This window comes from Peromyscus californicus, unplaced genomic scaffold (assembly GCF_007827085.1).
Source record: "Peromyscus californicus insignis strain IS unplaced genomic scaffold, ASM782708v3 Scaffold_8__1_contigs__length_139910024, whole genome shotgun sequence".
Lineage (NCBI taxonomy): Eukaryota > Metazoa > Chordata > Mammalia > Rodentia > Cricetidae > Peromyscus > Peromyscus californicus.
Window position 1 is genome coordinate 36,933,850 of NW_026294606.1, and position 12,288 is coordinate 36,946,137.

A 12,288-nucleotide genomic window follows, 5' to 3' on the forward strand; every position below is an offset into this window, starting at 1 on the left:
AACTTTGTGAAGAGCTCAGACAAAGTGAGAATTCTGAAGAGGATACACTCCAACCCATTGAGCTACATGAAGGTTGGATAGTATGCTTCATTTTTCCAGCTTTTGTGAAATGCTGTCCATGCCAGGATTGGTTATGGCAGTTCGCTCTTTGATTCATTTCTGCTCCTGTAAGCATCGCTTCATACAAATTCCTATAGTTAGCCACAGTGAAACTCATTCATTCAGCAAGTTGGACTTTGGTGCTATCCCTACTATTATTCATAAGTGGTGAGTAGATGTCTATTCATGTCTCCCTAGGAATAGTGCCACACAATACAAATGAAATACACAAATCTGAAGATTCAAAACTAGTATTCACAAATAAGAGCAATGAAATGTATGCATTTTGGGGTAAGGGTTAACTCATTAAAATTATTGTTTCTTGTTCCATTCATTTACCTGCAAATTTTATTTTTCTAAACTGCTAGATAAGATTACATTGTGCCCCAATTCAGGTCATCTCTCCCCATACTCTCTCTCCCTGTCCCTTCCACCCCAACCTAATTTTGAGGGGGTGATATGGAAACCTAGTGCAGTGCAAAGTTCCTGATATCTATGAGGGCAGTCTTAGCAAGGACTTCTAGCAATGAAGAATATGGAGCCTCAACCTGCCATCTTCTCTAACTAGGCAAGTTTTCCAATGGTGGGACTGAGTTACCAAGCCAGTCATCAAACCTTCAACCTACAACCTGTCCTGCTAGCAAGATGTGCTGGGGCAATGATGGCTCAGAACGTGTTGGAGTGTCAAAGCAATAACTGGTCTAAGTTGAGGCTGACATTGTGAGAGGAAGTGCATGCCCATCACTGTCTGGATGTCCAAGATCCTGAAGATAGATAGCTCAGAGACCTAGAGTAGAACCAAACAGGACTGGCAAAAGTAAATACAATTAAATTTAAAAGTCATGGAGATGTTCCGTAATGATATTGTGCTGTATTCATAGATCTAGGCCTCCCCTAATCATCATCAAAGAAGCTTCCTCAAACAGCTAATAGGAACAGATGCAAGACCCACAGTCAAACATTAGGCAGAGGTCAGGCAATCCATTGGAAGATGGGGAGGAAGGACAGTAGCAGCTAGAGGGGTCAAAGACACCAGGACATGGCCCACAAAGTCAATTAAGAAGGGCCCATAAGGGCACACTGAGCCTGAAGGGAAGATCAAGGTGCCTGCATAGGTCTGCACTCAGTCCTCTGCATTTATGCTTTGATTGCTTAGTTTTAGGTTTTTGTGGAACTCCTGAAAGTGGGTGTGGGGTTTACTCTGACTCATTTGCTTGCTCTTAGGACCCTTTTCCTCTTATTGAGTTGACTCTTCCAGCCTTGATTTGAGTATTTGTGGATAGTCTTACTAAATCTTGTTATGTTTCTTTTTGGCTGAGATCCCTGGGAGGCCTGCTCTTTCCTGAAGGCAACCAGAGGAGCAATGCATCTGGGGACAGTGGAGGTGGCAAGGAGACTGGGAGGAGTGGAGAGAGGGGAAACTGCTGTTGGAATATTATATGAGAAATGAATGAAGAAAAAATTATACTGTCTGAAAATGCCTAATTTTCAATATTCACACACATGTTGATTTACATCTAAGCTGTTTCCATGTCTTGGGTATGGAATAGAGCAGCATTGACATGGATGAGTAGATATCAGTATTATAAGACATACAGACCTTTTGCTATATGCTGTAAGAATTGTACAGTAGCTTCATGTGGGTTTTCATGGGTTTTAATGTTGTGTGTGTGTGTGTGTGTGTGTGTGTGTGTGTGTGTGTGTATGTGTGTGTGTGTGTGTGTGTGTGTGTGTGTGTGTGTGTGTGTGCAGAATGCATTTCAAAGTTTTCATCTGTGTTGTGACTTTTAAATCTACATGCCAGATCTGCATATTCATTTTGAACAGTTTGATGTCAGGTGTCTTGTGAAGTCACACTCAGGTCTCTTCTATGTTGGGGACTAGCTCTGAACTAGAACTATTTGCTTCTGGTGAATTTGAGTGTTACTGGGATCTATGTATTACCTATATCTGTGCTCCGCAAACTCCCTATTTCTTGAAGTCCACCAGTGTTCATGGTGTGAGTTAAGGCTAGATCTGTTGTATCTGACTATGGTATCCAACTAGGAATAATTGTGTCTAGCTCCATCCATCATCTGTAAATTTCATTTTCATTAATTGCTGAAAGTATTCCATTGATTAAATCAGTGATTCATGTGGTGATATATTGTGTATCCTAATATACTTATTTTGGCATAGGAAGACATAGCCAGTTTCTAGATTAGAAATAGAGGCCGACAGTGGTGGCACACACCCTTAATCCTATCACTTGCGAGGCAGAGATCCATCTGGATATCTGTGAGTTAAAGGCCACACTGGGAACCGAGTCAGGCAGTGTTGGCACATACCTTTAATCTCAGCTCTTGAGATCTCATGCCTTTGCATGGAAAGCACACATGCTTTAATCCCAGGATGTGACATGACTGGGTGGTGAATGGTATATAAGGTGTGATGAGACAGGAACTAAGAGAAGTTCAGATGATAGCCATTCGATGAGGACTCAGAAGGTTTCAGTCTGAGGAAACAAGATCAGCTGAGGAGTTGGTGAGGTGAGGTTGGCTGTGGCTTGTTCTGTTTCTCTGATCTTTCAGCATTCACCCCAATATCTGGCTCCAGATATTTTCTTTTATTATAAGACCATTTAGCAATTTGTATTACAGATTCACAACCTGTGGGTAAGGGACCCCTTGTGCATCAAAGACGCTTTCACTGTAGTGGAGTATCAGATATTCTGCATATCATATATTTATATTATAATTTATAACAGTATCAAAATTTTAGTCTTGAAGTACCAGTATAAATAAATATGGTTTGGGTTCACCACAGCATTATGAACTAGATAAAGGTAGCATCATTGGGAAGACTGAGAACCACTGACCTTTTCAATATCCATTTTTCAGCCGATCAATATCTAGGCTGTTTCCATGATATAAGTAGGCCATAGAACATCATAAATTATGGATAAGTAGGTATCACTATAGTCAGGCATAGAGTTCTTTTGCAATATGCCTAAGTGTGTTATAGCTGGATTATGTGGACGAACTATTGCTAGCAAGCATTTTTAGGGACCTCCACTTTGATTTCTACAATGGCTGTACCAAATTGCACCCCTACCAGCTCTGAATTATAGTTACTCTTTCCCCAATAATAAGTGCATGCATTTGTGCTCAGCCTTTTAAATTTTATAGTATTTATTTTTTTTTAATTTTATTTTGTATGGTTGTGTGTTTCCCTGAATTCAGGCATTTGTACCACAGATCTACAAAGACTTAGGATTTAGTAACAGTCAGTGGGATCACCTTGGATGGACATCACAGATCACTGTAGGACACTACGAGAGTTAGCCACTGAGTCTGGGTCTTCTGTAAGAGCAGTAAATCCAGTTAACTTCTTAGCTATCTTTCTAGGTGTAGTCTTTTTTTTTCTTACTCTTGTTATTATTCTGCTGCAACATGAGATCACAAAGTTTAATTTGCTTTTTCCTGGTGTCTAAAGATGCTTAACACTAAAAAAAAAAAAAAAAAAAAAAAAAAGCAGTCTTCCTCAGCTGTTTGTATTTCATCTTTTCAGAATTTTCTGTTTACTTCCATAGCCTCCTATAGTATTGCTTTTTTGTTTACAGTAGATTTAGGATGCTATCTGCTAAACCTCTGTCAGAAGGATACATGATAAAGAGATTTTTCCACATTCTGTAGGTTACATTTTCACCCTAATTGTATTGTTCTTTTCTGTAGAGATTCTTTTTGCTTCATGTGGTACTTACTATTTGTCAATTTTGGGTCTAATACAGGAGGCACCATGATCTATTCAAATGGGGAAGAGGGTGTCTTTTATAGTGCCTGAACCTTCAACACTAATCCTTACTTTCTACTATGTCAGGATCTGATATCATGTTTTGCTGTGGGATGTTCTGTATGGCAAATATATTGCTGATTAGTCAATAAATAAAACACTGATTGGCCATTGGCTAGGCAGGAAATGTAGGCGGGACAAGGAGGAGAATAAAGCTGGGAAGTGGAATGCTGAGTGAGAGAGACACTGCCAGCCACCACGATGAGAAACAGCATGTGAAGATGCCGGTAAGCCACGAGCCATGTGGCAAGGTATAGAATTACAGAAATGGATTAATTTAAGCTGTAAGAACAGTTAGCAAGAAGCCTGCCACGCCCATACAGTTTGTAACCAATATAAGTCTCTGTGTTTACTTGGTCGGGTCTGAGCAGCCTTGGGACTGGCAGGTGAGAGAGATTTGTCCTGACTGTGGGCCAGGCAGGAAAACTCTAGCTAGAATGTTTCATGTCGAATCTTTTGAGGTATTTGGAATTGAGTTGTGTTAAGTTGGACACATGAAGAGATAATCTTATTCTTCTTAATGTAGCTATTAAATTTAACAGGAGTATCAATGGTTCAAGATACTGCCTTTCTCCAACGTGTGCCCTCTTTGTCAGATAGCAGGTGGTTATTGAAGTTTGAGCTTTTAGTTTGCTCCTCAATTCTAATAGATTGCTTTATGAATGTGTTTTTATGTCAGTATTATGCTGATTTCATCATTACATCTCAGCACTGTAACTTGTATTTGGGATGGTGATTCTTTAAGCAGTTTTCATTGTATTGGTTAGTATCTTACCTATCATTGCTTTCTGTATTTGCATATGAAATTTAATACTTTTTTATAAGAAATGTGTTTGTAGTTTGATTGGAATTGTGTTGATTCTTCTGATAATTTGAGTAGGATGGCTGTCTTAAAATATTTATTTTCTGATTCATGACATACTTGAGACAAAACAAATGGACTGACAGGTAATAGTGACTGAAAGCTTCATCACTATTGGCTATCTTGATAGTGCTGGAACTTCATAAACATACCACCAGAGATAAATGTAATCATACACATTGTCAACCTTGGAAGGCTGTGAGGTACAATAATGGCCAGGTTGCTAAGAGAGGCCTACTGGGGCAGTAGTGATATAAATGTCATGGGAGTAATCAACCACTTGCTTTCTGGATTTCATCCTATCTTTACAAGATAAAACCTATACCTGAAACAGTTATCAGGGATACAGACTGTGGCTACTCAATTTGTGGGTCTGTATGGAGAACCTACTACAAATATTCTACTAAAAGCATATTGTATTTAGCCAAGTCCTAATGAGTCGTTTTATACCATCTCTTGATACATATCTCAAATAAAGCATATGATGCTTTATTTTTGATTTGGCTGGTAATTAAAACACAGATGAACAACTGGTTAAGGTATAGAAAATTAATGAGTGCATAGTGGTCTACCCTAAGTGGGACATCTATATCATGCCTCCTTCATCCCAAACCTCAGAGATCATTGAGCATGACCAGTAGTAATGAGTAGAACCTGGGGTCATGGACAACTGCAAGAAAACAGTGTTTGCTGGAATGAATATGAAATTTGCAAATATGAACTATAATGTTTTAACATCATGTGGAAGAATTTTGCAAGTTCAAGCCATGCTAAATTCAATGATGGAAAAAGGAAGTATGCACTAAATCACAGCAATAGCTGAAAAAATGTAGGCAATTGATAGCTAGCTCCTGGGCGAGTTAGTTAGGTATCATCAATATATATAGTTGGTAATAATTGAACTGGTTTCTTTTTAATGAGGACACAAAGCTAGGTGTAGCTGGAGTTTTTCTGGTCCTTCCTGGCTCACAGTCAGGACAAATTTCTCACCCGCCAGTCCCACAGCTGCTCAAACCCAACCAAGTAAACACACAGAGACTTATATTGCTTACAAACTGCATGCCATGACAGGCTTCTTGTTATCTACTTCTATCTTCAATTAACCCATTTCTATTAATCTATACTTTGCCACGTGGCTCGTGACTTACCGGTACCTTACATCTCCCTTGTCATGGCGGCGGCTGGCAGTTTTCTCTCTACCTCAGCCTTCCACTCCCACTCTTCTCCTCTCTGCTAGTCCCACCTATACTTCCTGCCTGGCTTACTGGCCAATCAGTGTTTTATTTATCAATTAATCATCCACAGCAGCTAGGTGTGGCTATGTGTGTATGGGTTGGGTATATGTATCTCTGAGCAGTGACAGGGGCATGAAAATACAATAATTGAAAATTTTGAAAATATATTTTCCTACAATATATTCTAATTTCAGTTTCTCTTTCCCAAAATCCTCCTCTCTTGCTCACCTACCCTAATCCCCACACTTTCTCTCTATCATTATCCCTGAGGGAAAGGATTGATGAAGACAAGCCATTTAGAACTATGTTCCGAGGTCTTTCACACTGTGGACATTGTCCAGTTGTGGGTCTCTGTATTTATTTCCATGTACTGCTGGAGGAAGTTTCTATGATGATGCCTCAGCAAGACAATGATTTAAGAGTATTGAATCAGGTACATTTTGGACTTAGCAAAATAAGATAGATAATGGAATTATTTTCTCTGAATTTGTCAAATACAAATGGACTAGACATTGTTTAGGTATTTATTGCTTATATATATTGTGTATAGTTGTTGTACTTACTGTATATAGTTTTTCTTATATTAGTTATAACTTTTTTCCTTTTTTCTTCTTATTAGAATAGAAGGGGAAATATGGTGATGTTTTATTTGTGCTGAAATGTGATTTCATTTGTATGTTAATAAATAAATTTGCCTGGGGGTCAGAGCTAATAGTAAGTCATGTAGCAGAAGTCGGGCAGTGGTAGCACATACCCTTAATCCATATCACCTGGCAGACAGAGTCTGTGTGTTCAAGGACGTATAGCCAGCTTGGTGACACATGCCTCTAATCCAAGTACCAACCATAGAGACCTGGAGGTCTGCATAGACAGTCAGTGATGATGAAGTCATATAGTTGTGTTTAGAACCAATGAGAAGGTCTCTTTTTCTCAGGGGAAGGACGACAGCAGCAGCAGGTGGTAGGAAGGTGCTCTTAGATGTTGGCTACTGCTCTCTGATCTCTGGGCTTTTAACTCTGCATTTGGCTCTGTGTTTCTTATTTAATAAGACTGTTTAGAATTACATCTACAGGGTATGGCAGAATGTCATTAGAAGTCAATTTATCACGAAGTTCCTGTAGTAGAACACTAGTATTTGGAGTTGCTCTAGGTCCTTGAACTTTCATTCTCAGGTGCTTGGCTACTCAGGAAGTTTTGGGAATACATTCCATTTCAGCGAGTGGACCTTTAGTCCAATCATGTAATGGTTGATTGGTCTCACAAGATTTATGGCCACTATTGTACGAGCACATCTTGCAGGCATGTCATAATTGTAAATATACTGTTTTGTAGCTGGGTTGGGTTTACCTTTTTCCCTTGGCAGCAGGCAGTGCAGTGTTTCTTCCAGTAACATGAATACTAGTCAGTAGGCATAAAGTCTCTAAATATGCACCAGCTCTACTTTTCCATTTTCAATGGGCTGAATAAGTGTTGACTAAACTAAGCAATAGGGACTTACCACTAGTTTGTGAAAAACAACCAAATAGTCTTTCCAATAGCTTTGTTTGTTTTGGGGTTCCCTTGGGGAAAGTTTTTGCCAACAATTCAATTAGATGTAACCTGTCCCTGGAAATGGAGACTTTATTTGTTGACAAGAGATATCCAGTTGAGATTTTGACTTACCATTATTTGGTGATTCCATCCAGAACATCTTCATATATGTATGTATTTTATGAAGCTTCTACTCTGTTAGACTTCTGTACAACCCTTCAAGTGGCAGTTTGGCAGACCCTCCCAGTCTTCTCTCCCTGACTACTCTTTTCCTTCCTTTCCTTGATTGGTACTCCAGGTCCAGAACCATCCTTGCTGCTATACATAACAATTTATTCTATTTTTTTCCTAGTGTGATGCAACTGTTCTCCCTATTCCCTGACTCTATCACTAACCTCTGTGGTTAAATGTAAGGTAGCCTACTTATCAAATACTTAATCACTAACATCAACACAGGCAAAAACGCACACCATATTTGTCTTTTTGCTTCTTGGTTACCTCATTCAGAATGATTTTGTTTTAGCTCCATCTGATTACATGAACACGTCATGATTTTATGTTATAAAAAGTTGAACAATATCCCACTGTGAACAAGTATCACATTTTCTTTATCCTTTCATCTATTGATGGACAACTAATCTGTTTTTAGTTTCTGGTTATTGTGAATAGAGTATCAATGAACATGGTGGAGCAAATGTCTAGCTAGTGGGTTCTAGAGTCCTTTGTGGATATGTCCAAGAGAAGTATAGCTGGATTTAGGTTAATCTAGTCACAACTTGCAGAAGATTTCCCAAGGTGATTTACATAGTAACTGTATTAGCTGACCACTTTTACTATACTACTCCTACCAATCCATGAGCATGGGAGATCATTCTTTCTTCTTCTATCATCTTCAATTCTTTCTTCAACTCCCTAAAGTTTTCATTATGTAAATATACTACATTTTCTTTATCCATTCTACAATTGAGGGACATCTAGGTTGTTTCAAGTTATGGCTGTTACAAATAAAGCTTCATGAACATAAATAACTCAAAAAGCTAGACATCAAAATACCAAACAATCCAATTAAAAAATGGGCTACAGAGCTTAACAGAGAATTCTCTACAGAAGAATCTCAAATGGCCAAAAGACATTTAAGGAATTGCTCAACATCTTTAGTTATCAGGGAAATGCAAATCAAAATAACTCTGAGATACCATCTTATACCTGTCAGAATGGCTATGATCAAAAACACTGAAGACAGCTTATGTTGGAGAGGATGTGGAACAAGGGGAACACTCCTCCACTGTTGGTGGGAATGCAAACTTATACAGCCACTTTGGAAATCAGTCTGGCAGTTTCTCAGAAAATTGGTAATCAATCTATCTCAGGACCCCTCTATACCATTCATGGGCATATACCCAAGGAATGCTCAATCTTACCACAAGGACACATGCTCAACTATGTTCATAGCAGCATTATTCATAATAAACAGAAGCTGGAAACAACCTAGATGCCCCTCAACTGAAGAATGGATAAAGAAAGTGTGGCACATATTCACAATGGAATATTACTCAGCAGTAAAAAAATTATATCATGAAATTTGCAGGCAAATGGATAGAACTAGAAAATATCATCCTGAGTGAGGTAACCCAGACTCAGAAGGGCGAACATGTTATGTACTCACTCACAAGTGGATACTAGATATAAGGCAAAGGATAACCAGACTATAGACCACAGCTCTACAGAAGTTAGCTAACAAGGAGGACCCTAACAGGAACACATAGATAGCTCAGCAAAGGAGAAATAGATGATATCTACATGAGCAAACTGAGAGTGGGGGAGTAATGGAGGGCAAAGAATGAGAGATGAGTACATAAGGAAACGGGAGGTTCAAGCTGGAACAGGGACAGAGTGGGAGGGCAAGGAAAGAGATAACATGATAAATGAAGACATCATGAGAACAGCAAGAGGCAGGGTGCTGAGATAGTTCTCAGGAATCTACAAGAGTGACCCCAACTTGGACTACTGGCAGTGGTCGAGAGCATGCCTGGACTGGTGTACTCTGGTGACCAGACTAGTGAATACCCTAACTGTCATCATAGAGGCTTCATCCAGTGACTGATGGAAGCAGATGCAGAGATCCATGGCCTGGTGCCAGGCTGAGCTCCAGGAATCCAATCAATGAGAGAGAGGAGGGATTCTGTGAGCAAGGGATGTCAAGATCATGATGGGAAAATGTGCATAGATGATCAGCCACACTAGTGAGCAAGTGTTCTTAGGGGATGATGGAGCATCCTTTTAGTATATGCCCAAGGGTGAGTTAGCTAGGTCCTGAGGTAGGTTGATTCCCAATATTTTAAAGAACTGACAATTTGATTCCCATAGTGGCTGTACTAGTATACACTCCTACCAGCAATGGAGGACATTTGCTGTTGCTCCATATCCAAGCCAGCCTCAGCTGTCACTTGCGTTTTGACTTTAGCCATTCTGACAGGTTTAAGATTGAATCCCAAAGGAGGTTTGATTTGCATCATCATGATTTCTAAGGGTGTTAGACATTTCTTTAAGTATTTCTCAGACATTTAAGTTTCCTCTGTTGAAAATTCTCTGTTTAAATGCATACCCCATTTAATATATTTATTTAAAAAATATTTTTTCATTTTATATACCAATCCCAGTTTCTCCTTCCTCCCATTCTCCCACCCTCCTCCACATCCCCACCCCCACCCCCATCCACTCCCCAGAGAGTGTAAGGCCTCCATTGGGGAGTCAGCAAAGTCTGGCATACTAAGTTGAGGCAGAACCAAGATGCTGCTCACTGTGTTAAGGCTGAGCAAGGTATGCCACCCTAGGGACTGTGTTCCAAAAAGTCATTTCATGCACTTAGGGTAAGTCCTGTTCCCATTGCCAGGTTATCCCCCAACAGGTCTAGCCACATAACCGTCATTCACATTCAGAGGCACTAGTTCAGTCCCATGCATGTTCCCCAGATGACAGGCCAGGGTCCATGAGCTCCCATGAGCTTGGGTAAGCTGTCTCTGTGGTTTTTTATGTCTATTCTTGAGTTCTTCATATATTTTGGATATTAGCCCTCTGTCAGATGTGGAGTTGGTGAAAATCCTTTCCCATTCTGTAGGCTGCCATTTTGTCTTATTTATGATTCTCTTTTGCCTTACAAAAGCTTTGAGTTTCATGAGGTCCCATGTATTGATTGTTGTTTTAGTGCCTGACCTATCAGTGTTCTGTGCCAATGAGTTCAAGGCTACTTCCCATTTTCTCTTCTATTAGGTTCAATTTATCTGGTTTTATGTTGAGGTTTTTTTATCCACTTGGACCTGAGTTGTGTGCAGTGTGATAGATAAAGATCAATTTTCATTCATCTACATGCTGATATCCAGTTAGACCTGCTCCATTTGTTGAAGATCTTTTCTTTTTTTTCATTGTGTATTTCGGCCTTCCTTATTTAAAAACAAGTGTCCATAGGTGTGTGGATTTACGTCTGGGTCTTCAATTCAATTCCATTGATTAATCTGTCTGTTTTATGCTAATACAATGCAGATTTATTTCTATAGCCCTGTAGTACAGCTTGCAATCAGGAGTGGTGATACCTCTGGATGTTCCGTTATTGTACAGGATTGTTTTAGCTATCTTGGATTTTTTGTTTTTCCATATGAAGTTGAGTACTGTCTTTTCAGGGTCCATAAGAAATTGTATGAAATTTTGATGGGGATTGTGTTGAATCTGTAGATTTTTTTTGATATGATTGCAATGTTTACTATGTCAATCCTACCAATCCATGAGCATGGGAAAGCTTCCATCTTTTGATATCTTCTTCAGTTTCTTTCTTCAAATCCCACAGTTCTTTCAATCAAGTCTATTGCTTACTTAGTTAGAGTTACTCCAAGACATTATATTATTTGTGGTTGTTTTGAAGGATGTTGTTTGCTTGATTTGTTTCTCAGCTCATTTATTATTTATATATAGGAGGGCTACTCCTTATTTTTTACTTAATCTTTTATCCAGCCAATTCACTAATGGTGTTCATCAGTTGTAGGAGTTCCCTGGTAGATTTTGGGGTCCTCTGGACCATCAGAGTGTCTCTGATAGGCTTCTGGTGGCCTACATGACCTCTGGAGTTCTAAGTGTCAGTGTGGCCTCTGGTAAAGCAGGGGCCTTTAGCTATAGTTGTGGGCCAGGATCAAACAGTATACTTAGATGTCTTAGTAACTCTCTGAACTGAAAGCAATTTCTTTTCTTTGCTCATCTTGATTGCTTTGATGTTAGGATCATCCAAAGTGTCCCTTAGTGTAACCATCACAATGTTGTTTAGCTCTGATTGACATCAGTATAATTTGAACACAGCAAAAGTACTCAATCTTTGACTATCAACCTGTTAACATTTTTTTCACTTACATTTTATACTGTGTCTAACTGTTATGTAGAAGATCAACAGCTATCTCTGAAAAGACAGGAGAAGATTCAGTTCTTTATATACCAAAAAGAAACAAAGAAAGAAACAAAGAAAAAGAAAAAAAATCTCTGCAGAAAAAAAAGAGTGTGTGAAAGTGCTTCTCAATCTGTGGATCATGACTCATTTGGGGGTCATATATCAGATATCCTGGAAATCAGATATTTACATTATAATTCATAACAGTATCAAAATTACAGTTATGAAGTAGCAACAAAATACTTTTATGATGGGGAGTCACCATAACATGAGGAACTGTATTAAAGTGTTACAGCACTAGG